Raw genomic sequence first — 24,226 nt, forward strand, 5'->3', positions numbered from 1 at the left:
TGCCCGCCACCATGCCCCGCTAATTTTTTGTTTTTTTTTTTTTAGTATAGATGAGGTTTCACCATATGAGCCAGGATGGTCTCAGTCTCCTGACCTTGTGATCTGCCCGCCTTGGCTTCCCAAAGCAGAAATATTTTGATGGTGCTAACTGGGCTTCCAAGCAAGGCCTAGTGCCTGGGAAGGAAATCCAGGCCTCTGCTCCCACCAGCTTCCCAGTGTGAGGACAGGGCTGGCTGAGCCTCAGCCACACACAACAGTCACCCGATCCCTCAGGAGAAGGGAGTCCAGGCCTGCCGCCAGGCTTCTTCCTCTGAAAAATAAGGACAATACGCCAGGCCAGCCTGCTGCCCCAAGCCCACCCTACTGTTCCCTCTGTTTAGCAAAGTCCCTCTGCAGCCCTCTCATGGGTGACAGAGGCCTGTCAAGAACAGGGGACTGGCCCAGATATGGGGTAGAGGTGACTTGTCCAAGGTCATGAGCAAGTCAGGGGTCAAGCCAGGCAGCAACCCAGGCCCCCTCCTTACCTATCTCCCACTTCTCTGGGACACGCTGTCATTCCTCCACATCCCCTCACATGGACCATGAAGTGAAAGGACCTGTCACCTCCCACATTCTGGGGATCCTGCTCCTCGAGATACAGTTCCAGAACCCATCTGCTCTGTTCACAGAGAACCAAGGTCACCTGGCTGCCAGTGCTTGTCACACAAACACACCTGGGGTCTAAGCCTCATCCTGCCCTGAAGGTGTCTGGACCCACACGCTGTCTCTGGTGTGGAGCCCTGTTAAACTCCACACATTAGAGCCAACGTCCGCCTCTTGACAGTTCCTTGGACTCTGATTGTCTCAGTCCACATCTTCTGGCTCCCTCCCGACCTGAAGTCAGGCACACATTTGGTCAACAATGTGACAGGACCAAGGACAGAGCCCTGCAGCCTGCCCTCAGAGACCTCCCATGCCACGTGGGAACCCATTAGCTGGCACTGTCCGTGAAACCCACTTGCTGGGAAGAACGCCCCAGGCTTCCAAGCTGCCTGTCGGAGCCCTGCTACAGCAAGGGCTGGCAGCAAGTGGCACCGCCACAGCAACCTCCTGAGCATGGCTGCATGTGGGGAGGGAGAGATGGGGAAACCCCAGAAAGAGGGCCCCACGACAGCCTCCCCTACAGACCCCACACCCTCCATGCCCCGCTGCCCAGAGTGGCATCTTACCTCCGGTTGGGTGGGTGTCTGGGGAGCACAGTTGGGCGGGGCTCAGCCTGGGCTGGACTCAGTTGCCCTCTCTGCCTCTGGGCACTGGAGCCTCAGGACCTGTGGGTGCCAGAGGCTGTGCGGAGAAAGAAGAGGTGGCTGTCAGCTAGAGCAGGGCAGCAGGTGGTCAGGGTGCAGTGGGGGCCATGCCTGCAAATGGGGTCTGATCCCGCCTGGCTGAGCCATTAAAAACTCATACATCTCCCACACACACTCTCTGACACACACACACTTGCACACACTCAAACATGCACTCTCATTCACTGGCAAACTCATGCTTACACACATGCACACACATACACACTCATGACACTAGCTGGGGGCAGGCAGGGCTCTGGGAAGGGCAGGGTTTGTGGCCCCAGGCAGGCTGGAGTCTGACTATGCCTCTCCCACCAACCGGCTCTGTGGCCCTGGGAAAGCCACTTCTCTTATCCATAAAAGGGAGATACCATCTCTCCTGCCAGGACTCCTGGGAAGATAGAGAGAGAGAAGGGACACATGGCCTGGCTCACAGTAGGTGTCCAGCCAATGCCACTGCCTGCCTTCCTCCCCAACTAGGCCACAGGAGGCAGGCCGCGGTCTGACCCCTGAGAGGGGATGATGGGCAGCAGCACCGGGGTGCCTCTCCCTGGGTCTGAGCCTCAACTTCCCAACCCCCACCTACTCACCCTCCCATTCCCCAGCCTCTCCTGCTTTTTTTTTTTTTTTTTTTTAAGAGGCAGCGTCTTGCTCTGCCACCCAGGCTGGAGTGCAGTGGTGCCATCATAGTACACTGTAGCCCAAACTCCTGGGGTCAAGCGATCCTCCCACCTCAGCCTACCAAGGAGCTGGGACTACAGGTGTGTGTATCACCACGCCCAGCTAATTTTTAAATTTTTTGTAAACTATGTTGCCCAAGCTGGTCTCAAACTCCTGGCCTCAAGCAGTCCTTCCGCCTCGACCTCCCGCAGTGCTGGGATTATAGGCAGAGCCATCATGCCCAGCCACCCTGCTTTATTTCTTCATCATGTATTCTCCAAGGGTTCCTCTAGACCAGACCCTCCCTCCTCTGTGTGTAGGGGAGGGTGCTAGGAAGTTCTGGCTCTTTGGCAAGGCTCTGAGGCCTCTATAGTGCAGGACATAACCTCAGCTCAAAGTCCAAGGAGGTGGGTTAACTCTTAGCTCTCCCTCCACCTGGCCAGGTGGCCCTGGGCAAAGCTGCTTCCTCTGTACCTCAGTTTCCTCAACCTCTCAGACCAAGTCCCAAATCTCTTTCTGAGCTGCTGCAGAGAGGTTTCAATCAGATCTGTGTTTCCCAAAGTAGGAGACACATGCTTCTGGGAGTGCACAAGGGGACTTCATGGTGTGCAGACAAATGTTTTCATTTTCATAGTTATGTGTTTCTCCTTCTGTGTATTGGGGAAAAAAAAAAATGACAGGCATATCACAGGTGTGATTTCCTGGATGTGTGCTTGGGGAGCATCATGGTAATCCACCTTCAAACATAAGTCAACACGAAGACAAGGATTAAGAAAACACGAGTGCAGGTGGTGCCCAGGGGTGGCTTCAACCGTGATGGTGAAAGGGAAGCTCAGGAAGCTGGCATCGAACCCAGCACCTGGCTCCCGGCAGCCCTTGAGAGGGCAAGCAGCTTCACCTTCCCTGGAGGGCCAGGCCAGCCCCTCCTTTCTGCTCCATTCCCTGTTGGGTGCCGTCCAGCACTGGCCTAGGTCCCCAGGGTCATTTACAAGGCCTTCCGAATGGGATTGATGGAAGGATGGGCAGACGGGGCTCCAAGATGACGGCTATAATGTGGGCAGAAGATGGAAAAGCCCTCAGGGTCCCTCCCAGAATTAACATTCTATCAAATCTAAGATGCAAATGCTGGAATTTCTAGCCGCGTGGTAGGTGAAGATGTAGGAGATGATTTGAGGCTAGGGTCTTCCTATATTATGGGCTGCAGACTTCCCCAAGGAGGCAGAGAAATGGGTGCTGAGCAGGCTCCAGGGCCCACTTTGGCTTTCCAATCCTGACAACAGAGCCATGAAGCAGCCCGGACCAGGGAAGAGAGGCCTGCCCAGCCCCACGGTTCACCAGCCCCAAACTAGGCCCCTGTTGCCAGCCAGCCCTGCATGCACCTCCCACTGGTTGTTGATCCTGGAGGACAGGACAGAACATAGCAGTGCCAGCCTGGGACAGAGGGGTAGCAGAGCCTGGGCAGCTCCTCAGGCCCGTGTACCCCAAGCCAGGTCTAGCCAGACAGGGGCGCTGTCAGCGGCCTCCCGAGCTGGATCCCGATAGACTGGCATGAGCCAACCAGGCCCAGGCCAACCCGGGCAGCCCTGTCCCTGGAAGGCCTCCAGACTGGCTGGCGGCCCTGAGCCCAGCTCCACCTGAGCTGGCAGGGTAAGCCATCCCCACAGTGCCATTCCGGGCCCCCAGCTGCCACGCTCCAAGACAATGAATGGGCCTCCCGCTCCCTTCCCCCCAAACCTTCCAAACCTTCCTAAAGCTCCCACTCTCCTCTGTGGCATCACAAGGAGTTGCTATGGAAATGGGACCACAGGCAGAGCATGACAATGATTTGGGGCAGGGGAGGAGATGCAGTGGGAGCCGGGCACTCTCCTGGACACGAGGTCTGCTGGTGTGCCAGGTCCCAAGAAAGACATGAAACCCCAGCTGCAGGCCTCACAGCCAAGGAGGGTGGAGGGGGCTGCAGCCAAGGTTGGGGGCCTCCTACCCACCCTCTTGGCTCCTTGCCACCCTAGTGGAGCCCAGGGAGCTCTCAGCCTGTGTAGCCTATGTGTTCAGCAGAATGAACAAATGCCCTGGAGAATGTGAGACCTCCACAGAAACAGCTATCCAAGGACTCTGACAAAGGGTTCAGCACTGAGCAGGGCTGGCACCCAGCACACACTCAGCAAACACTGATCAGAAAGCAGGGCCCTGGCATGTGTGCTGCGTGTGTATGTCACGTAGGCCTGTGCCTACTCTGGACAACATGGAGCACAATCACAGAGCTTGAGAGGCCCATGCCCACTGTACAGACGGGGAGACAGACTGAGGTCCAACCAGGGTCAGGGTCACACAGAAAGTCAACCAAAAAGCCAACCCCAGAGCCCAGGTCTCCTCTTGCCCAGACCTGAGCTCTCTGATCAATACCCTTAGCTATTCCCTCATTATTCATTCTACTTTTGTTAAGTACCTACCATGTGCTTGGTCACTGGAAAAGAGAGACATAAAGGACACTGCTCCTGCTCAGAGGAGACAAGTCATCATGATCAGAGGGTGGGTGCCAGGCCAGAAGGCCAGGGACTGCAGGAACCCAGGGAAGGGTCCCTCAGAGTTTTAGTTTATGCACTTCTGAGCCATGCTTCTAAGAGACCTCTGAGTTTCCCCAACTTTTCTCCCAGCTGCTCCCCTAGCCCAAGGCCCCCCTACAGTCCACCTGGGTCCCACACCTCCAGGAGGTAAAGGGGGAGGCGTTTCTCATTAGCACCCCAGGCCCCAGGAATGAGGGACTATGAGGAAAGTGCCTTGCTAGCCAGAAGTAACTCAAAGAATGTGGGCCCCAGACTTCCCTCCTCCTCCCCAGCCTCAGCAGCTCCCCCATTGTTCATTAGGTCCTTGCCCTTTCTCTCTTTCTTTCCTGGGCACCTCCCATGAGCCAGGCATGACACTGCATCTGGGGTGGCCCCGTTGGCCACCATCCTGACGGAAGGAACACAAGTCCCTATCTCTTTGTCAGCAGCATGCAAGCTCTCTCCTGTGATTTTTGCTGGTTTTTTTTTTTTTTTTTGGTAGGAGGATGGGGCTGTATTGAGAGAGTAAGAGGGAATACCTTTCAGAGTTTGGCTTGGAAGACCCACCAGTTCTGTGTGTGCCATGTCTCCCAGTGGCTGCGACAGCCGCCCAGGACCTATGTTACACAGGTGGAAACCAAGGCCCTAAGAGGTGGCCAGCTGGACTCCGGGGAGCTCAGCACTGAGAACGCAGGAGGGGGAAAGACTAGCAAGGAAAGACGGGAGGGCCAGGTCCACAGCTGTGGGAAGGGAGAAGAAGCTGTCTTGGAAGTCTTCCTGATGGAGGAGGGATTAGGATTGGCTCAGGGCCCTCCCTTGGGCTCTGGCAGGAAGAGTCTCTTCCAGAGAGAGAACCAGGCCAGGGCTTCCCCTGCCAGCCCACATGACTTGGGGCTAGGCTGGCAGGTGGAGGGCAAGGGGGGCACATTCCATGACAGCTGCCATCCTGTCCCCAACCCACTAAGGGCTGCCACCACTGCCACCTCACGTCCCTAGTTACTGCTGCCTGATAGGAAACCAGCTGGGGAAGGGAAAACAGCAGAGACAGAGGAGTGGGGGCAGAGCATACGAGAGACAGAGGCTCTGAGAGAGACAGAGCAGCAGTGACCCCCAAAGCCAGCCGGACAAAGGGAGAGTAGAGAGCTGAAGATGGATGGATGGATAGGGCCACCCTCCCCTCCCCAAGAGCCAGGCCTGCAGCTGCTGAGAGGAACAGATACACAGCTGGGAAGGAGCCTACAAACCAGGGCTTTGCAAAGATTTTTCAGCAATAAAATTCTTATTTGAAATGAAATCTGATGCAGTGGGGGAAGCATTTCTATGCCAGACATTAAATCCAGAAGCCATAAAGTGAAATTTCAACAAATCCGACCACTGTACATAAATGTGTAAAACATCCGTACGGCAAAAGACACATAAACAAAGTTAAAAGGCAAATGAGACAATGGAAGAAAATATCACTAATATGCAAAGAGCCCCTACAAATCAATAAGAAAAAAGACAAGAGAAAAATTGGCAGTGAATTAGAAATCTGCAGAGGAGGAAATAAATTGGCCAATAAATGCATGAAAAGATGTTCTATCTCACTAGCAATCAGGGAAATGCAAATGAAAGCGACATGCTACCATTTCTTGCCTATCAGATTGGGAAAAATTTAAATGATTGATAACAAGCATTGCTGGCAAGGATATGGGAAAATGAGCACTCCCAGACCATTGGAGGGAGGGGGAGTTGGCCCAACATTTGGAAGAGTAATTTGGCAATATTGGTTAACATTTTAACCCACACAATCCACAACCTAGTAATTCCACTTCCAGGAGCCTGTCCCCTAAAATAATCGCACAAGCACTCACATATACATGCTCAAGGATGCTCATGGAAACATTGCTGGTAAGACTGAAAAAGAAATTCGAAATGGCCTAAAAGTTTATCAATAAGCGAAAGTTCAAATAAAATATAGCATGTCCATGCTATGAAACACGCTGCAGCCATCTGACAGAATGAGGCAGTCTATGTATAACAATACAGAAAAAATCAAGCTGTAAAATGCTATTTCAGCATAAGCCCATTTCTGTAATTAACGATTTGTTGCTATATGCCCCAAAAGGCTGGAGGACAATACGCCAGGATTTACAGCCATCACCTCCAAGCGGTAGGACAAGGGGGCTTTCATGGCCTCTGTTTTCCACAAATGTATTGTTGGGTCTTCTATTGTAATCAGACAAACAAAATCAATAAAGAGTTAATGGGTTTTTTTAATCCTTCTCAGACCCCAATAGGAAATGCAGATCTAAGCAGGGCTGGTTGAAGTAGGAGGGGACCAACACCCATCCACTCAGCCCCATCCAGCCCCAGCCCCACCCTAGTATCCCTGATGCCCCTTCTGGAAATGCTAGGGCTCTAGGACCAGTTTGAGAACCTCAGCTGGAGACTGTGGAACCCATGCCTATGCTCCCCCAGGCCAAGGTCCAAAGGGGCAGAAGGTTGCTCAAGGTACACTGGCAGCCAGGGCCTGTGGCTCCTCAGCACAGCTCCGTGCTGAGGAGGGTGTGTATTAGGCTGTGGACCCACACCTAATAGACCCACACAGTCCCAGGCGAGGGTCAGGGGTTTCTCTAGGTGTTCAGAAAACCCTGAGACGATCACAGCCCTGGGGAATCCAGAACTGGGGCTGAGGAGAGCCCTTGGGGTAAAGAGAACATAGACAGGGCCTTTGCAGAAAACTCCAGGATAGGGTGGGCTTCAAGGCTCCAGCGCTGCAGGGAGGGAGAGAAAGAGGGAGAAGCTGGGGTGTGTTTCTCCCTCTATGTACAGAGTGGGGAGATGAGCCCATGGGGCACGTGGAGGGGGCTGGGGCATGCAGGTATGTGGTGCTCACAGACAGAGGGCGCATGTGGGTCTGCGGAGGTGAACTGTGGAGGGTGTGTGGGCTCCAAGTGGTATAGAGGCATGTCTGTAATCTAGAATCAGTCTGTGTGTATGTGTGTTGTCACTGTCGGAGATGACAGCAAAGGGAAAGCATGTGTGTGTTTGGAGGGAGAGAACACAGCAGACCCATGTATAAGTGTGCATAGTGTGTGTGTGGTGTGTCCTGTGCCCCTGGGTGTTCCTCAAGGTGTGCGTGTGTGTTTGTGTGTATGTTAGGAGGTATAGGCAGCCAGCAGGCCTGCAGAGGGGCCAGGAGCAGGTGGCAAACTGCACAGATCAGGCCGTTCTGGAAATACCCCTCCCACTTACGAGTCAATCAAAAATTCAGAGAAAACTGCCCAGAAGGAGCACAAGGCCCTCTCCAGTTCCAGAAGGCCCCCTTCCCTTGAACGTTTGTTTGCACAGCTCGTGTTCCACCTGCCTCCAGGAGGCAGGGGCTACGGGGACCAGCAAACTCCTCCTGATGAGTGGTGAATGATACTCTCTACCTGGGTCTGAGCCGCAACTAAAACAGCTTCCTGGTGGTCTCCTGTTCCCACCTCCACACTCACCCATGTTCCATCTGCAGCTGCCAGGGGAGCACTCCAAAATGCAGATCCAACCACATGGCTGCCTGCTGCACACCCTTCTATGGCTCCCCACTGCTCCCTGCCCACACTCCTTACTGGGCCCATCAGGCCCCCTGAGACCCATCCCCAAGTGGCCTTCAGCTTCACACCTGACCCCGGTGCCTCCCAATACTATCCTCCAATCAGATTGGGCCTCCTGTCTTCCTCAACAGAACTGAGCCTGCAAACCTTTGCACCTTCTGTTCCCCCGGGGGATGCCTGCCCTCCCTGACCAGTTCCCACTGTCCTCCAACAAGCTTCTCCCTACAGGGCTGGGGTGAGGCCCCTCTGGTACACCCACCCTGTGCTCACCTCTGTCCCACCCTCATCCCCTAAGCTGTGACTGTTGACAGGTCTGGCTTCCCCAGGGGTAGGGGATGGGTCTTGTTCTTCTCTGTACCCTAGAACCCAGCCTAGGCCTAGCACAGAGGAGGCATCAGGCGCAAATTTTATAGACTGAGCCAGGAGTGGTGGCACACACCTCTAGTCCCAGCTACTCAGGAGGCTGAGGTGGCAGGATCGCTTGAACCCAGGAGTCTGAAGCTGCAGTGAGCTAAGAACACACCACTGCACTCTGGCCCGGGCGACAGAGCGAGACCCCATCTCCAAACAAAACAAACAAACAAAAAATCTGAAAAAAAAATGTTTATAGAATGAATGAATGGGTTCTCACAGTGATATAGTTTGGACGTCCCCTCCAAATCTCATGGTGAAAGGTAATCCCCAGTGTTGGAGGTGGGGCCTAGTGGGACGTGGCTGGGTCATGGGGGTGTATCCCTCATGACTTGGTGCTGTCCTCGTGATAGTGAGTTCTCAATAGATCTGAGGTCTGCCCGTTTGAAAGTGTGTGGCACTCCCCCATCTCTCTCACTCCTACTCTCACCCTGTGAAGTGCCTGTTCCCGCTTCGCCTTCTGCCATGAGTAAAAGCTCCTGAGGCCTCCCCAGAAGCTGAGCAGATGTTGCCACCATGCTTCCAGTACAGCCTGCAGATCCATGAGCCAATTAAACCTCTTTTCCTTATAAATTACCCAGTCTCAGGAATTTCTTTATAGCAACGCAAGAACAGCCTAATACACACAGCTCTCAGCCCCTAAGCCACACACAGTGGGACCTTCTTAAGGCAGCAGGATAGAGCAGAAAGGGTGTGGCCTGGGTGCTGGGACACCTAGCATCTCATCCTAGGTAGCACAACAGGTGGATGAATCATGTCACCTGGGGAATGAGTAAAGCAGGAGTTCCCAACCAGGGTTCCCAGGAAGGGAGGACTACAGAGGTCTGTGAGCCCCAAAACTGCACAAAACTGGCTATGACAATATGCATGCGGGAGAGGCTGGGTCCCCGTCTCTAACACAGTGCCATGGCTTTCATCAGATTCCTCCGGGGCCCCAGCCCAAAGATCCAGAAGCACCAGGCAGGAACAGGGCAAGGCTCACCCCCATAGGAACGCAGACTCGGGGCACGATATGTGCCACACATCAGGAGGGGGTGCTGGGGGCAGGGACTAGGGCAAGTCCTGTGGCCCCGGGCCCCAAGCCAGGATCCCTGTGTGAGTCACTAGCAGTAGAGGGCCGGAGAGGGAAGAGAGCTGTCCAAGGCAGGCAAGCTGTCTGGGTAAGGGGTGAGCTCCCCATCAGGAAGGTCAAGAGCACAGGCTGGATGGGCAGAGGTCAGAGTGAGTGAGCAACCACCCTGAGTCTCATTCTCAGACTCTCAGTCTCAGTTTCTCCATTTTACCCCCGGGGCTAGACAAGGTGGTTCACGTGAGTCTATCTGAGTCTGTGCAAGGATGTGCAGGGGTGCGGCTGGCCTGGGCCTGGCTCCAGGCTGGAGGGCTGAGGGGTCTGTGCAGTCCACCCACCCAGCAGCGGCCTGAGGCCCCCTTCTCTTGTCCTCCTGCTTCCCAGCTGCAGCAGACTAATGGCTGCCTGGGCTGTCCCACACTGCTAAGTGAGCCTGCAGAGTCCCAGGTCCCTCCTGGGTACTGCAGCTACCACCTCTCACGTTATAGTGACCATAGAGACGACAGGAGTGAAAGGGTTCATTATGAGCCTGGGGCCAAGGGAGGCCAGGGACTGGATGGGAGGGCTGAGCAGGGCTGGCAGCCAAGTCCAGGCCACATGGCCTCAGTGGGCCCCCCAACTGCCCCTGACTTCTCCAAGGGCCTTCCTCAGCCTGGCCTGGGTCACACAGGGAGTTGGTGGTGTATTGGAGCCAGGATCCCAGGCCCCCCACCCTTGTCTGGGCTTACTCTGGGCACAAATGCACCTTGTCCCCCTTGGACTCTGTGCATGCCTCAGCACCCCCTAATCCTGCCAGAAAGAGATGGCCGGCACTGGGGTTCCAACAGACTAATTCAAATGCAGGCCTGCAGTGTTCCCTGGATCCAGCCACCTGAGCCTCAGTTTCCTCCTCTCTAAAACAGAGGTACAAAAACTGCCCTCCTATTCCTGCTGGGAAGATTGATAAGGGCAGAGGTGCAACATCTGAAGAGAGCAGAACAGAGACCTTCCACCCACCCTCCATCTCTGGGCCTCGGCTTCCCCATCTCTAAGCAGGAGGGTTACTCTGAGTGATTCCCCAGGTCCTCAGAGTCTCTGATGCTTTGTGGGAGGCCTGCCCAGGTGCCCAGCCCATGACTAGCTGGGCCTGCCATGGAAGGACAAGCCGCAGGGCAGAGACCGGGGCCTGCCCTAGGGGGCTCTCTGCTAGTTGGCAGATGAGGGCCGTGGCTGTGGAGCAAGGATACTGTCTACTTAGCAAAACCGTGTGGAAGTGCCCATGGCAGGGCTTCCAAACCGGTGGTCCCAGTGCCTCTGTGTTGCCACAGTCTCTACCACCTCATATTGCATCACACCCAGCCAGCTCCACGCATTTCCTGCCAGGTCCCTGTATGCCCCAAGGGCCACAAGAAGCTTATAAATGGAAAAAAGTGTGAGCTGGGCAGTGATCAAGGAAGGTTTGTTGAAGGAGACAGGACAAGAGGGTCAAGAGCACACAGGAGGCCTTGAATACCCAGATCAGGATCACACAGACACCCAGTGCCACTAATGGTCTTCCATGTACCTCTCTCCTCAGGCAGGGATGCCTGACCCCACCCGGGGCTGACCTCAGAGCTGTGATCCCGGCAGAGGGCTTTGGCGGGAATGGGGACCTAAGCTTGAGGTTCCCTCCACCTTTCCTTGGCAGCCATGGACTGTGAGTCCATCCCGGAGAAATCAGTCCTGGTTGGTGATGCCCAGCGGCCACCGAGGCCTCATTGCAAACAGTGTTGCTGCTGGTGAGTGCCGTCTGACCATGTTGGGCTTCCCGGCAGATTAAGAGCAATGCTGGCCCCAGACTCATTCATATTCTGGTCTGGCTGCCGGCTTCAATATGGCTGAGAGACGCGAGGGCAGAGGCGGCCCTCCGAGAATGCCCAGCGATGATTCCTCTCCGATTCCAATTTATTTTCTATCATTAATGCTTTTGAAAAGCCCCACATGCTCTGCAAACAGGGAAGAAGCACAGGGCTCAGGAGGAGAGGCGAGGAGAGGGTCGGGGATAAAGGGGTACTCGGCAGAAGTGGGGCAGGCAGTAGTCTGGGTTCAAATCCCCACCCCAGCTCCACCTGCCTTCAGGGCCCTGGGGTGAGCTTGACCTACATCTGTCCACAGGGGATGGGCATCCTGCTCTGCCCACCCCAGGAGACCGTTTTCAGATCTACCTAGGGGTCAGAGGTGAGTGGGCTTTATAAACTGTAAAGGGCTGTACACTTGAGGAACAGAATGAAGCAAACCCGACCACAGTGGCAGAGGCCTATGAACTGGACACCTGCTTCCCAAGATACCCTAGGGGATCCCGACCCCCGGTCCAGGGAAGACCTCTCCCCACAGCACAGGCAGAGGAGGTGAGCGCCAGAATCTGGGTCTCCAGGCTTGTCTCAAACTCACACCACCATCCTCCCATCTCCCCCGAGGCTCGGGGTGACCAGCCTCCCAGCCAGCATCTCTCCTCCCCCATCATCCACACTGTGGAGCCAGAGGGATCTTCCCTGCCTGAGTCTCCTGCTTGGAACCCTTCCAGGGCTCCCCGTTACCTTGAGATCAAGTCCAAACTCCCCACCTGCCATGCAAAGCTCTCCCCAGGAGCTCAGGCCCATCTGGGCAGCCTCGCCTCCAGCCACACCCAGCTTCTCAGAGGTCACCCTTCCCTGCCTTCGCATACTGTTTCCTGTCTGGAATTCTCTCCTCCTTGGCCCAGTTCACCCCATCTCCTACCCCTCCTTCAAATGCTTCTCTTTCCTGCAGCTTTCCCTGAGTCCCCCAGCATGCCCTGCTCTGTGCTCCTCATACCCAGGAGCCACCTGTAGTGCAACTCATTAATGTAGTGATTATGTTTGTGTGGTGGTGCCCCCCTAATCAGTGAACTCTCCTGGGCAGGGGCTGCTTTGGATCCATCTTGTGCATTCCTGGTGCTTGGCAAAGTGCCTGGCTGCCAGTGGAGCTGTTTATCCAGCTGGCCAGCCTCAATGGAGCACCCACTATGTGCCAGGCTCTGTCCCGGGTGCAGCAGCCAGTCCTGGCCCTCGAGTTGCTTCAAAAGGATGTGCTCAGGGAACCTCTAGTGAATGAATGAATGGAAATATAATCACTTTGTAAATGGGGAAACTGAGGCCCAAAGAGGCAAAATTCCCTGTTCATGGGTGTTCCTGACTTCCTGCCCACATCTCTTCTACTCCATTTCTCTCCCAGGATCACAGCAGCAATGCAGAGAACTCAAAACGAAAGGTTAGAGTCCAAACAGGGGGAAAAAAGGAAGAAGAAAATCTGGTGGATTTTCCCCTTTCCTCCATAATGTAAAGAAAATTGCTTTTGCCAACTATTGCAGCTTAAAAGCAATTAGAGTTTTTGGAGGGGACTCTGGGCACGAGCAGAAGCAACAGAGTGAGCGCCCGGCACGGAATTTTTCCAGCGTTCGTTTGTATCAAGCAAAAGAAAAAAAGGCGTTAAAAGCAGCAATTTCCAGCAGCAGAGATGGTAAAGACAAAATATTTACAGTCTCTGAGGGAGGGGCCTGGAAGAGGCCAGGGACCTCCCCTGCTTCCCACCCAGCTCCACATTCTAGAAGGCAGGGAATGGGAGGGAAAGAATTGAAGATAAGGAGATGAGCCTTACCCATGCAGGCTCAGGGAAGGAGAGAAGCCCCCAGCTGCCCGCTGCTCGCTCACCCCTTCCCCACCGCCCACCGCCCCAGCCACCAGAGATCCATCCTTGTAAACCTCAGACCTGGACACAATTCTCCCCTGCTCAAAATCCAGAGAACATCCACCACTGCAGGCTGGCACTGGAGGCCTGCACAGCCTGGGCCCCTCTCCAGCCTCATCCGCAGATGCTCCCCAATGTGGCACACTGCCCCGACTGTCTTCTGAGCAGCCACACTCAGTCTCGCCGCAAGGCCTTTGCCCAGATATAGGAACATAAGGATGCACTCCTGTATCAGGGCAAAGGCCTTGAGAGGGAGGTGAGGCAGGTTTCCGGATATGGACCCAGAGCAGGGAAGCTGAGCCAAGATCACACAGCCCTAGACCTGAATGCTGGCCTGCCACCCAGGCCTCTGCTGCTGAATCCCTCCTTCACCTGGACTTTTGCTGGACCCTTGACCTCCACCCTCCAAATACAGAGCAGACACCTCTTCCTGAAACCACACCGCCTTCGTCCCAGCTGCAGCACAGACTCCCCTCTGTCTGGCACACAGACACAGCCTCCTGTAGAAGCAATGCTCCTATGTTCAAATGCCAGGTCCTCCATTCATTAGCTGCGTGATCTCCACCAAGTCCCTCAATCTCTCTGAGCCTCAGTTTCCTCATCTGTTAAATAGGGATAGTAATAGTGCACATCTCATGGGGTTGTTGTTAGGATTAAATGAGGTAATACAGGTAAAGCATCTGGCACTGTGCCCAACACTTAACAGGTGTTCAGTGAACTCTCCCCTGCCCTATTTCACGCTCAATCCTCAGGTGTGACTCCCTAGGTCTCGGATGGCCCATATATGCGCACTCAAGCTCCCACTGCACATGCAGTCACCCAACAAATGCTCACTTGGAAGACATGTGCCGGCTGGGAGCAAAAGGCACTGGAAGCTCTAATGAGCTTTGTACATGCATGGAGGCCCAATCCCTGAGCACAGGGCCAGGATCATCCCATTTTGCTTGGCTTAGGAAGGATTCCTCCAAGAATGCTGGTAAGCCTCAGCCAGAGCCCTTAGAATCTGCCAGGCCAGGTGGAGGAGGTGAATGGAGGTTCAGCCTCCCAGAGGGACAAAAAGCACGCATCCCCTCCAGCCTGAGGCCTGCAAGTCAGCCCTCAGCCATCCTCCCAGCCCCACTGGACAAAGGCAAGCACCAAGACCCAGAGAGCAGCAGGCAGCGATGAGGCTGGGAGCAGAAACCAGGCCTCAAAGGCATCAGGGTCCAGGGAAGCCAGGCAGTCCTGAACTCAAATCTCACCCCCACCTCTAACCAGGCAAGTGACCACCCTGAGCCTCAGTTTCCTCATTTGTAAAATGGAGTCGATAATGCCCACCTTGCAGAACAGCTGTACACACAAATGAGGGTAACGTTGTTCCAGGTCCCTTCGGGATCTAGCATAGTCGCTGTGGGAACACACAGAGGCTATGCCCTGGCCCGACTGGATTCCTGGACTGTAAGTATGGTGCCCTCCCCCCACCCCCACAGCACTGGGAGAGCAGAGGGAAGGCCTGGTGTGCTGAGGGAACACCAAGGACCTGTGCTATCTCCTTTGACCCTTCCAGTCTACATCCTGCCCGGCAGGGGGGTGAAGAACCAACCTACAGCCAGCCATGACTCGTCCTCCCCACCTCGCTCTCAGAGCAGAAGAGACCCAGCCCCTGCCTCGTTTTACCAGGGAAGAAACAGTTGCCCAGGAGAGGTGACGGTGTGCCTCTCTCTCACAGCTCCCACTGAGTCACTCGTCCGACGTGAGGTCGTTTCCTCTCCTTCCCCAACTGCAGAGAACACATAGGCTTGCTGTGGGTCTGGTGCTGCTGCAGGGCTGGAGAGCCGGGATCAAGAGGTATTCTGATGTCTCTGCCTTTCACTCCTGCTCTGGCTGCCTTTCTCCCAGGGGCCTCTCCCACCCTCCTCCCCCACTGACCTCAAGAATAAGCCCAACAGTAAGCCTGGCACTAATCGGGGCGCTCCTCCTTGCTGTGGGGGCAGGGAAGGGGACAGGAGACCAGTCTCAGTCCCAGATGGCTGAGCCTCAGGACACTCCACTGAGGCCTCCTCCCCAACCTGCAAAGCTCTTCGCCTCTCGGGCAAGTAACTAGGCACACACACAAACACACACACACACACACACGCATACACATGCACACACACACAAACACATGCACACACGTGGGTAATTAGGCTCACACACACATGCACACACTCACACACGTGCACACAAACACACAGGAATCTAGGGAGGAGAAGGAGAGGTAGAGAGAGGGGGGCAGACCCTAGGCCCACCCCCTGGGATGACTGGCAGCCCTTTCACAGCTGATCCAGCCTCCCGGCTCTGTACCCAGGGGAGCACTAGTGGGTCCTGAACAACAAGCCCATGTGGCTTGGAAGCAGAGGATCCTGGTACTGGGAAGCCAGATGCCTGACTTATTGCCAAGGCTCTGCAGTGCTTCACCGTGAGACCCGAAACAGAACTGGCCACTCCCTGTGCCTCAGTTTCCTATCTGGAACCTAAAGGAGGAATGAGATCATCTCTAAGCACGCCTTCTAGTTCCAGCATTCTGTGATCCATACCTGTGACCTCTGGGACCCCTCAGGAAGTCTCAAGCATTGGAGAGTGCTGGGGGAGGGATCACCCTAACTCCAAGGAGGCAGGGAAGCCCAGGGAGACCTGTAGCTACCCTGGGCTGGCAGGGGGCACTCATCCTGCTGCAGCCTCCCAGGGAGGAGTCCAGGCTCGGGCAGGAGGCTGGAGGGCAGAGGAGAGCTCCTCGGTATGGCCTCAGGCAGCCCGAAGCCCCCCCCCCCAATGTCCACACATACCCCAGAAGCTCACCTCCCCGAGTTTCACTTCCCATTTCTGCTCCGAGGTTACACAGTCTTTGGTCTAGCCCAGATCTCAGGCACAGCCCCAAGCCCCCAACACACACCCCCAATTCCCACAGTTGTCCAGACCCGATCCCAACTCCTCCTGCCAGGCCAGCCTTCCCACCACCTTCCCAGTTGCTCCCCCAGGGAGGCCGGTGGGTGCAGCCCAGCTGCTTGTGCCAATAGAGGCTCCCCTGGCCCTGCATGGCCGGAGCCTGATAACATTCTCCTAAATTAAACAGTAAACAAGAAGTTGTTTTAGATTTTCCTGACGCTGCAGTTCCTGATTAATCCTCACAGCAAACAAAAGAAAGAGAGATAATTAACCTAAAAGAGGGTCACTTCCTGTTTCCAGGTGGAATCTCTAGCCTGAGCCAGAGGAACCTGTTCAGAGGGGTCCAGCTCCAGATCACCTCTCCCCTCCCCCGCCTCTCCTGTGTCTGCCCAACCCCGGGATACACCGTCAGCCTGCCTCCTAGATCCCACCTAAGCAAGTTGGGAGCAGGCACTCCAGCCTGGGGTTTTCCTGGCTGTGCCAGTGGCTTGCTGGACAGGGGTGAGTGGGGTGGCCGAGGCCTCAGGGCCTTTGCAGAGGACCCTCCCCTCCTCTGCTGTGTGACCTTGGACAGGCCAAGTCACTTCAGAGGCCTCAGTCTGCTCATCCGTCAGATTCTTTATCTCCCAAGGATAAAATGAAAAAAAAATTGAGACCACTTAAGATCAGGCAGAAATATTTTATCTTATTTTTTAGAGATGGATGCTGAAATATTTAGGGGTAAAAAGGCTTGATGTCTATAATTTAAAGCACTCTGGAAAAAATAGATAAAGCAAAATGTGGGAAAATGTCAACAATTGTTAAATCTAGATGAGGGGTATACGGGAGTTCCCTCTACTATTCTCTCTACTTTTTCGTATGTCTGAAAGTGTTCCCAACAACAACAACAAAAAAAAAATAGCACAGTCACGTGAGCCAGGCAGAAGCCCCACACACAATGCCTGGTGCTCCTGGTAAGCCTGAAAGGCAACTGGGTCTCTGAAGTAGGTTAAACCTCCCCCCACCATCTCCTTTATGTTGTTTCCCTAGAAATCGCTTTTCACAAATTCCACTGAGCCCTAGCTGCACATTTAAAAGCCTTAACACATTCAGAAGCCAGATGCTGCCCTTTACTGAGGTGACTGCTGTCTTGTGACCACACCTCCCCCACCCACCAGGGTCCCCATGTCCTCTGCAGAGCAGCCAGGGGCTGGGGGTCCTGATACTGATTCCATCCTCATGTGGCCACCACCCTCCCGGAGCCTCAGAATGTCCCTGCCTGTGGAGCAGAAATGACGACAAGTCAGTAACTGCCCAGGCATCTCATTCAAAGGCAAAGTGTCACTGGACAGAGACTGAAATCTCCACTTAACAGATGGGAAAGCTGAGGCCCAGGGCCCGAAGAGACTGGAAGCAAAATAAGGAAGGTGGAGAACAGAGGGTGGAGGAGGTGCACAAAGCTCCCCAGCTGTTCCAACTCCCCCTCCTCCCCAGCCCCCTAACCCTACCCTGGTAGTGTGGGTTGGAGACAGGGGGGCTTGCGTCTCTTTCTCTGGCTCCTGTTTATCGAGTTTCCTGGTCAGAAATAAATGGCCATGATTGCAGTCTCCCAGCCAGGCCCAGCTGACCCTCGCCAACACTGGCCAGGCTTGCCTCCGTGGATCGATAATGGAGAGTTGTCAGTACCCCAAATGATCAATAGCTAATTGCTGAGTGCCGTGCAATTCATCGGGGAGAGTTATGTATGGCCAGTGACTGGGTGGCCCCGCCCCAGCCTGGCACAGCCATCAGGGACAGGGAGGGCTGTATCTACGGTGAGTGTCTCAGCAGCAAAGCAGCCCATAACTCAGGAGCTTCTCAAACAGATGTTTTGGGCCCTGCCCACATCCCCAGGCCCAAGGGACCACCCAGGGAGGAAGTGGCAGTGGCCACAGAGGCCCCAAGGGAGGCACTGCAGGCCCCTGATCAGCCTAGTTGGCCCCCAGGCATGCCCAAGGAACCCAAGATGGATAAGCCCAGTCCCTGCCACCAAGGTGCTCCCAAGTCAAAAGAAACAAACTGCCACCCAGGCCTTGCACACAGTGGGTACACAGCAAATCATAAATGTTTCCTAAATGTAAAGCTGATACACTGCTCTCAGAGTTCTGGGGAAGGATGGGCTGCTTCCAGGAGTGCTGACCAATAGAAGGGTTTTTTTGCTTTGTTTTTTGTTTTTTAATGTGGCATTTGGGCTGGGCCTTAAAAAGTGGGTGGGATCTCCATGGACAGAGATGGGGGAGAACTCTCAGGTGGAAGGACCATGGAGGAGGAAAGCGACAGCACGCCTAATTGGCTGGAGCCTGGGGACACAGAGAGGTGCTTGAGGGAGAGGGCTGGGCTGGGACATAAGGTTGTACAAGGTGCCGAGGAGTCGGGACACCAGCCTGGAGGTAACAGAGAGTACTGGAAGGGTGCTGGGTAAGAGCGTGACAGCCAGCCTGGGCTTGGGAAGGGCTGTCTATGGTTTCCACCAGGTTGCATGCTCCAAGAGGGCAGAAGCTGGTCTTACTCATCTCTGTCCCCATAGCACCCAGCACAGCCAGGCCCAGAGGAGATGCCCAAATAGTGATTCATTGAATGATCATAGATCATCAAATTGTAGGACAGGTGAGTCCTGGAATTACAACCGTGAAATAGCATGTTTTTATAATGCCCTGTCATGTAGAAAAATACATATTAGAGCCTCAAAAATAGCCTTGTAAGGCAGGCAGGGAGATCATTCTGTCCAGTGTCCAAAGGGGAAAGCCGAAGCTCAAAGAGGGACAGTGATCTGTCCAAGGTTACACACCAGAAAGGACCAAGGCCCAGCACCCTCCCCACCCTGCCCCAGAAGGCTCAGGCCTTGGCATGGCCAGGGTTGCCTGGGAGGTGAAGGGCTACCCCTCACTCGTCCCTGGGCTCTCCTGCCTCCCCCTAGGAAGCCCCCTAATCTCAGCCCCTCCCTGTGCTGGGGCAGAAGGAGAAATACAGCAGATGCTGCCTCATTGAGCATCCCTCATTCCAGCCCCAGCTGAGACTGGCTAACAGTCACCATGACAGCCTGTCCTTGCACCTATAATGGAAACAGAGCCAAGAAGGGAGTCTCTAGAACCCTCAAGCTGGTCTAGACAGAAGACAAAGCCACTCCTCCCCCAGCCTCCACCCCAGAAGTTTGGGAAGCCTCACTGTGGAGCAAGAACACTGGACCAGGAGTCCAGAGACTGGGTCAAGCCTAACTCACTATGTGGCTTCTGGAGACTCACTTCCCACCGTGGCCTCAGTTTTCTCATCTGTGAAATGGAACAACGCTGTCTGCCTACTTTATTAGAACCACCATGAGGACTAAACAAAAGAAGGAGTATAAAAACACAAAACTACAAAGCAGATTTTACCTTGGAAAATAATAATAGTAGGGCTCCTCTTTACTTCTACCTGAACATTGAAACTCCAACCTGACTCACTTCCTTTTCCTGCAGAGGGCAAAACATCAGCTAATATTTACTGAGATCCTACAATGCCGTTGGCAGTGGCTGCTTTACATGCATTACTTCCAAGTGGGCTATGGTAGACATCATCCCCACATGACACCCATGAAGAAAGTGAGGCTCAGTAAAGTAAAGTGACTTGTCCAAGCTCACCCAGCTTGAAGCAGCTGAGCCAAGATTCAAACCCACTTTCATCTGGCATCCAAGCCCAGGCCCTCTGGATCCACCAGGCTGATTTGAGGAGCCAGTCCACACGCCAAGGTCTCAGAGCTTCAGAATCAGCGCTCAGGGTGTGGGGACATGTCACATACACACACACTCCACTGAGGCCAGTGACACTAACATCAGAGGCACGGTGCCACCCCATGGTAAGGCCATCAGAGCTGGGAGGGTCACGTGAGGAGGGTGGCTGGCACAGCTGGCCTTGAGCTAACTGGATCAGTCCTGGGCATGGAGCTGCCTATCTGGCTGCCCTGGCGGACGGGTGCTGGAACTGGGCCACCTGTCAAGGCCCAGCCTCCATGTCCAAACCATCCTGGACACCGAAGTTCCATTTTGGCCCCTCTCGCCCTGACCCTGGTGGCTGGCAGTGCCCACATAGATCCAGACGGCCGTGGTGGCAGCTGCTATCCCTCCTCCAGTGGCTGGCACCTCCCCTGATGTGGCCATACGGCCCCATATGCTCTCTGACAGCTGGAGTGCTGAAACAACTGCCTAAGGACGTCCTCTGCAGAGGCCCCGAGGCCCCGGCCGCCCCACCCACCCCTGCCCAGCAAGCACAGGCACAGCCAGAAAAACCCGAGACTGCAGTGCCCGCTCCCAACTTGCTTAGTGACCTTGTGCTGGTCACTGCCCCGCTCTAGGTCTCAAGCTCTTCCTCTATCAAATAGCAATGCCGAACAGCCCTCTACCTTTTCCTTTGTAGCCCTCCTCCGAGGTTACAAACTCCCACTCAAACTCACACCAGTTATCCATGGAGACAAACAAACGTGTCCACTTTACAGATGCAGAAACTGAGGCAGACCCGTGGGCCTCAGGGGCTTACTGAAGTGCACACAGTGGCAGGCCCAGTACTGGAGGCTGCATCTATAACTTCAAGACACTTGCCACCTCTGCATGCCCAGGTGGTGGGACTGGTGAATCCTGAGCCCTCGCCCAACTCTGACAACCTAGATCTCCCCACCCAGGTCTTCCCAGCTCCCGGACAACCCCACCCACGACCACCAGAGAAGTGGTTTATATTGCAAATCTAATTGTGTCCCTCCAGAACTTCAACCCTGCAAACCCTGAATTCAGAATCAGCCCACACTCCTCAGCTGGGTACGGAGGATGCTCTTCTGTCTGGTGCCAACCTTCTCCATGCTCCCAGGAGAACTACTCCACTGCAAACACGTTCTACCCTTGCCCAGCGCTTCCTACCTCCATGCCTTTGCCAGTGCTGTGCCATCTTCCTAGAAAGCCCCCACTCACGTTCACATTAGCCATTCACTCATTTAGTCAACAAATATTTACTAAGCATCAACAAAGTGCCTGAAAATCTCAGCAGGTCAAGGCCCCGCCAGTCCCCTCCTTCTGAAACAGCCCCTTGCCACTCCCCCACTGAGCCTCTCAGTCACTCAGCTGGCTTCACTCATACTCAGAGGTATGGGTTCAAATCGGTTTCCCCTTTGAGAGCCCATCTGGGGAGGGGCCCAGGCTCCTCACTGGTTTCCCCAGCACTCAGTCCAGGTCTCAAGCCAGAAGATGCCTCCAAAGGTGAAGTGAGGCTCAAGGGTAGGATTCCAGGCCATGGAGAGTAAGAGCAAGGTGTGGTTCTTGGCAACAGGGATGTGGGCCCCAGAAGCCCACGGAAGAAACTCTGAGACTGGTCAGGGTGGCTCTCAGCACTACAAAGGTATGCCTGAGAGGTCAGGGACAGTCTTCCCCACCTTGAGTCACCCCAAGGCCCAGCCCACTCAATAAATTCTTATCACTGGATTTGTTAGAAGACTTTTACAATTTAAAACCCAAATATGGCAGGGTCAGGTCTTGCCTGGGGAGGGAAATTAAGGGGGTCACACTGGGCACTGCTCCCTCCCAGTCAGGAGGTTGGGGTGGGGAAGTGGCTGTTTTCCTAAAGGGGGCAGCCAGTAGGGGCTGGGAGCCCCTGGCTGGAATTTTCACCCCTGGTAGAACAGACCAGGGACCAAAGAACTGCCCCTGGTCTCCCCCTCACCATGGCTTGGGACCCCAAATGAAGGGTTCATTTAGCTGGAGTTGGTTGGGGTGTGGAGATACCAGAAGAATCGGGGCAGGGGTTCAAGCAGGCACGGATGATAGGGGTGGAACAAAGCTAGGCGTCTTGCCATGCTCCAGCCATCTGGATGTCAACCAGAGCTTTGGTCAACACTCGGGAGGCAAAAGTCTGGAGCTTAGGGAGCCACAGGGGAAGAAGAAGAGGAGCTGACAGAGAAAGAGAGAAGAAAAAAACAATGGCAAAGAAAGGTCATTATTAGCCAGACCCAGCAAGGGAGGAGTGGGGAGAGGCAGAGTCTTCCCGGGAGGGAGAAGCCAGCAGGGGCTGAGGAGGTCACTGCCAGGATCCAGCAGGCTGAGCCCCACCCCCAGTGGTAACTCCCAGGCAACAGCTCTTACCCTGAAGGCCCTGGGGATGACTCCAGGCTGCCAGCAGGACTGAGGCAAGTCACAGAAGCCTGTCTGGGGCTGACAGCTCTGACTTCCTGTTCTTCAGGTGGGCCACCTGGGGAGGAAGTGGCCACAATAGCCACCAGAATCCCCTCCAATTCCCCCAGTGCACATTTAGATCTCCACGGGGCAACTTTGGCCCACAAAGGGGCTCTAGGATGGAGAGGGTAGGAAGGCTTCTGGGGCTGAAACAGGAGGACAATGCCAGGACCCAGCATAGAATGCCAGGCTGGGTGGGGAGTGATTCGGATCCCCAGGATGGCAGTGAACTCCCAGAGCTGTGCAGAGGATGACAGGAGCTGAAGCTCAGACAGCGTCTGGCCCCAAATCCAGGAAGCACATATTTAACCAGGCTAGGTTCAAAAGGTCCCACAGGTCAGGAGCTTTTGCTCAACTGCCTCTGGCTGTGAACTGCCGCCAGCCAGGTAAACATGTCACATGCAGCAGGAGCCTGGCTGCCAGGTCAATAAAGAAGGCCTGGGTGCCCTCCATGCCTCACCAAAGACCATGGTCAGTGGATAAGGGCTGACCATAAGTGGAAAAGGGCTGTCCTGAGACTTAGAAGACTACCTCCATCTCTGCCACAAAATCCTCCTCTGTGAAATGGATAAGAACCTTGCCCAGCAGTCCTGCATTCTCACAAAGTAGCTGAGAGATTCCAGAAGGATAATGGAGGTGGAAGTAAGGTTTAAGCCTGAAAGCTGATATTACCATAGACATTACCATACTCCAGAGACCCAGGTAGATACTGACTGGTCCAGTCACCACACCCCTCCACGCAGCATCCAGGCTGAGATCAAGACTTCTAACCACGCAGGTTCACATGGTGAGTGGCAGGAAATAAGGCATATGGATGGGGGCTGCTTGGGATCCCGGCAGTTACAACCCCAGGGAAGTCCAAGATGGGACTCAGGAGCAACCAGAGAAGGCTTCCTGGAGGAGGAAAAACGTGCCCTGGAAACAAGGAGGATGAGGAGCCTGCAGGAGTCCTGACCCCAGACCCTTCCTTGGGCTTCTCACTCCAGAGGGGCACCATCTTGGACCACAGCTTTCCATCCCATCTTCCACGGACCGACTGGGTTGGCAGTTAGGGGTGTGGGGAGGTTCCCTCAGGCAGCCAGCACAGGTCCAGAGTGTGGGAGGAGACTCACAAGGGGAGAGGGTACAAAGCACAGCCACAACCTTAATGCAGAGTGAGGCACGCGGGGGCATGGCTCCAAGCAGGGATGGGGCACGAGGCCGGCAGACCTGGAGACGCCCCCTCCCATCCCTGGCCTTTTGGGAGCTCCTGAGGGTCCAGGTCTGGTGGGGCGCGCCTTGCGGCGAGTTCCCTTCTTCCAGCCTTGGTCCCGAGGAGCAGAAGGCGCGGGGACACACACATACACGCCCGGGCACGTCTCCACACTCCCCCAACTTAACCTCGGTGTCTTCCGCCTGCCTGCAAAGACAACCTCCGGGGCCCTGGGCCTGGGAGCTGTCGCCGAGCGGTCCCGCCTGACCCTGGTGGGGTCATCTGACGGCGCCCCAAGCGGCTCCAGCGCGGCGCCGCCGGGCTGGGTGGGTGTCCCAGAGAGCAGGCGGCTGCGCGGCTGGGGAGGTGGGGACGCACCCCTCCGCCCGCCAGGCGGCCCGGCCCGCTCCCCCGCCCCGCTCCCCTCGCGTTCTCTTCTCTGGAAAGGCCGGAGTTGCACCCTGAAAGCGCCTCCGTCCCCACCCCTCCCGGCCCGCCGCGCCCCAGGGGTTCCACAAAGTTGCTGCAAGTCGCCGAGGCTGCAGCTGCAGGTGAGGGTGAGGCGAAGCGGCGCGGCGCGTGGGAGCACGGTCACGGCCTGGGGTGCCGAGCGCG

General features: G+C 55.3%; 1 protein-coding gene across 4 annotated transcripts in view; it reads right to left on the minus strand.

The window, feature by feature from the left end:
* LINGO1 (leucine rich repeat and Ig domain containing 1) overlaps positions 1 to 24,226 on the minus strand; it is a 212,439-nt gene that overhangs the window by 186,470 nt on the left and 1,743 nt on the right. For all 4 annotated transcript variants that reach the window (XM_011932836.1, XM_011932837.1, XM_011932844.1 and 1 more), the window contains one exon: positions 1,209 to 1,323. The gene's annotated coding sequence lies outside the window, so the exon portion shown is untranslated. Of the gene's footprint in view, positions 1 to 1,208; positions 1,324 to 24,226 lie in introns of those variants that run through there.

Source organism: Colobus angolensis, unplaced genomic scaffold, assembly GCF_000951035.1.
Source record: "Colobus angolensis palliatus isolate OR3802 unplaced genomic scaffold, Cang.pa_1.0 Scaffold99, whole genome shotgun sequence".
NCBI lineage: Eukaryota > Metazoa > Chordata > Mammalia > Primates > Cercopithecidae > Colobus > Colobus angolensis.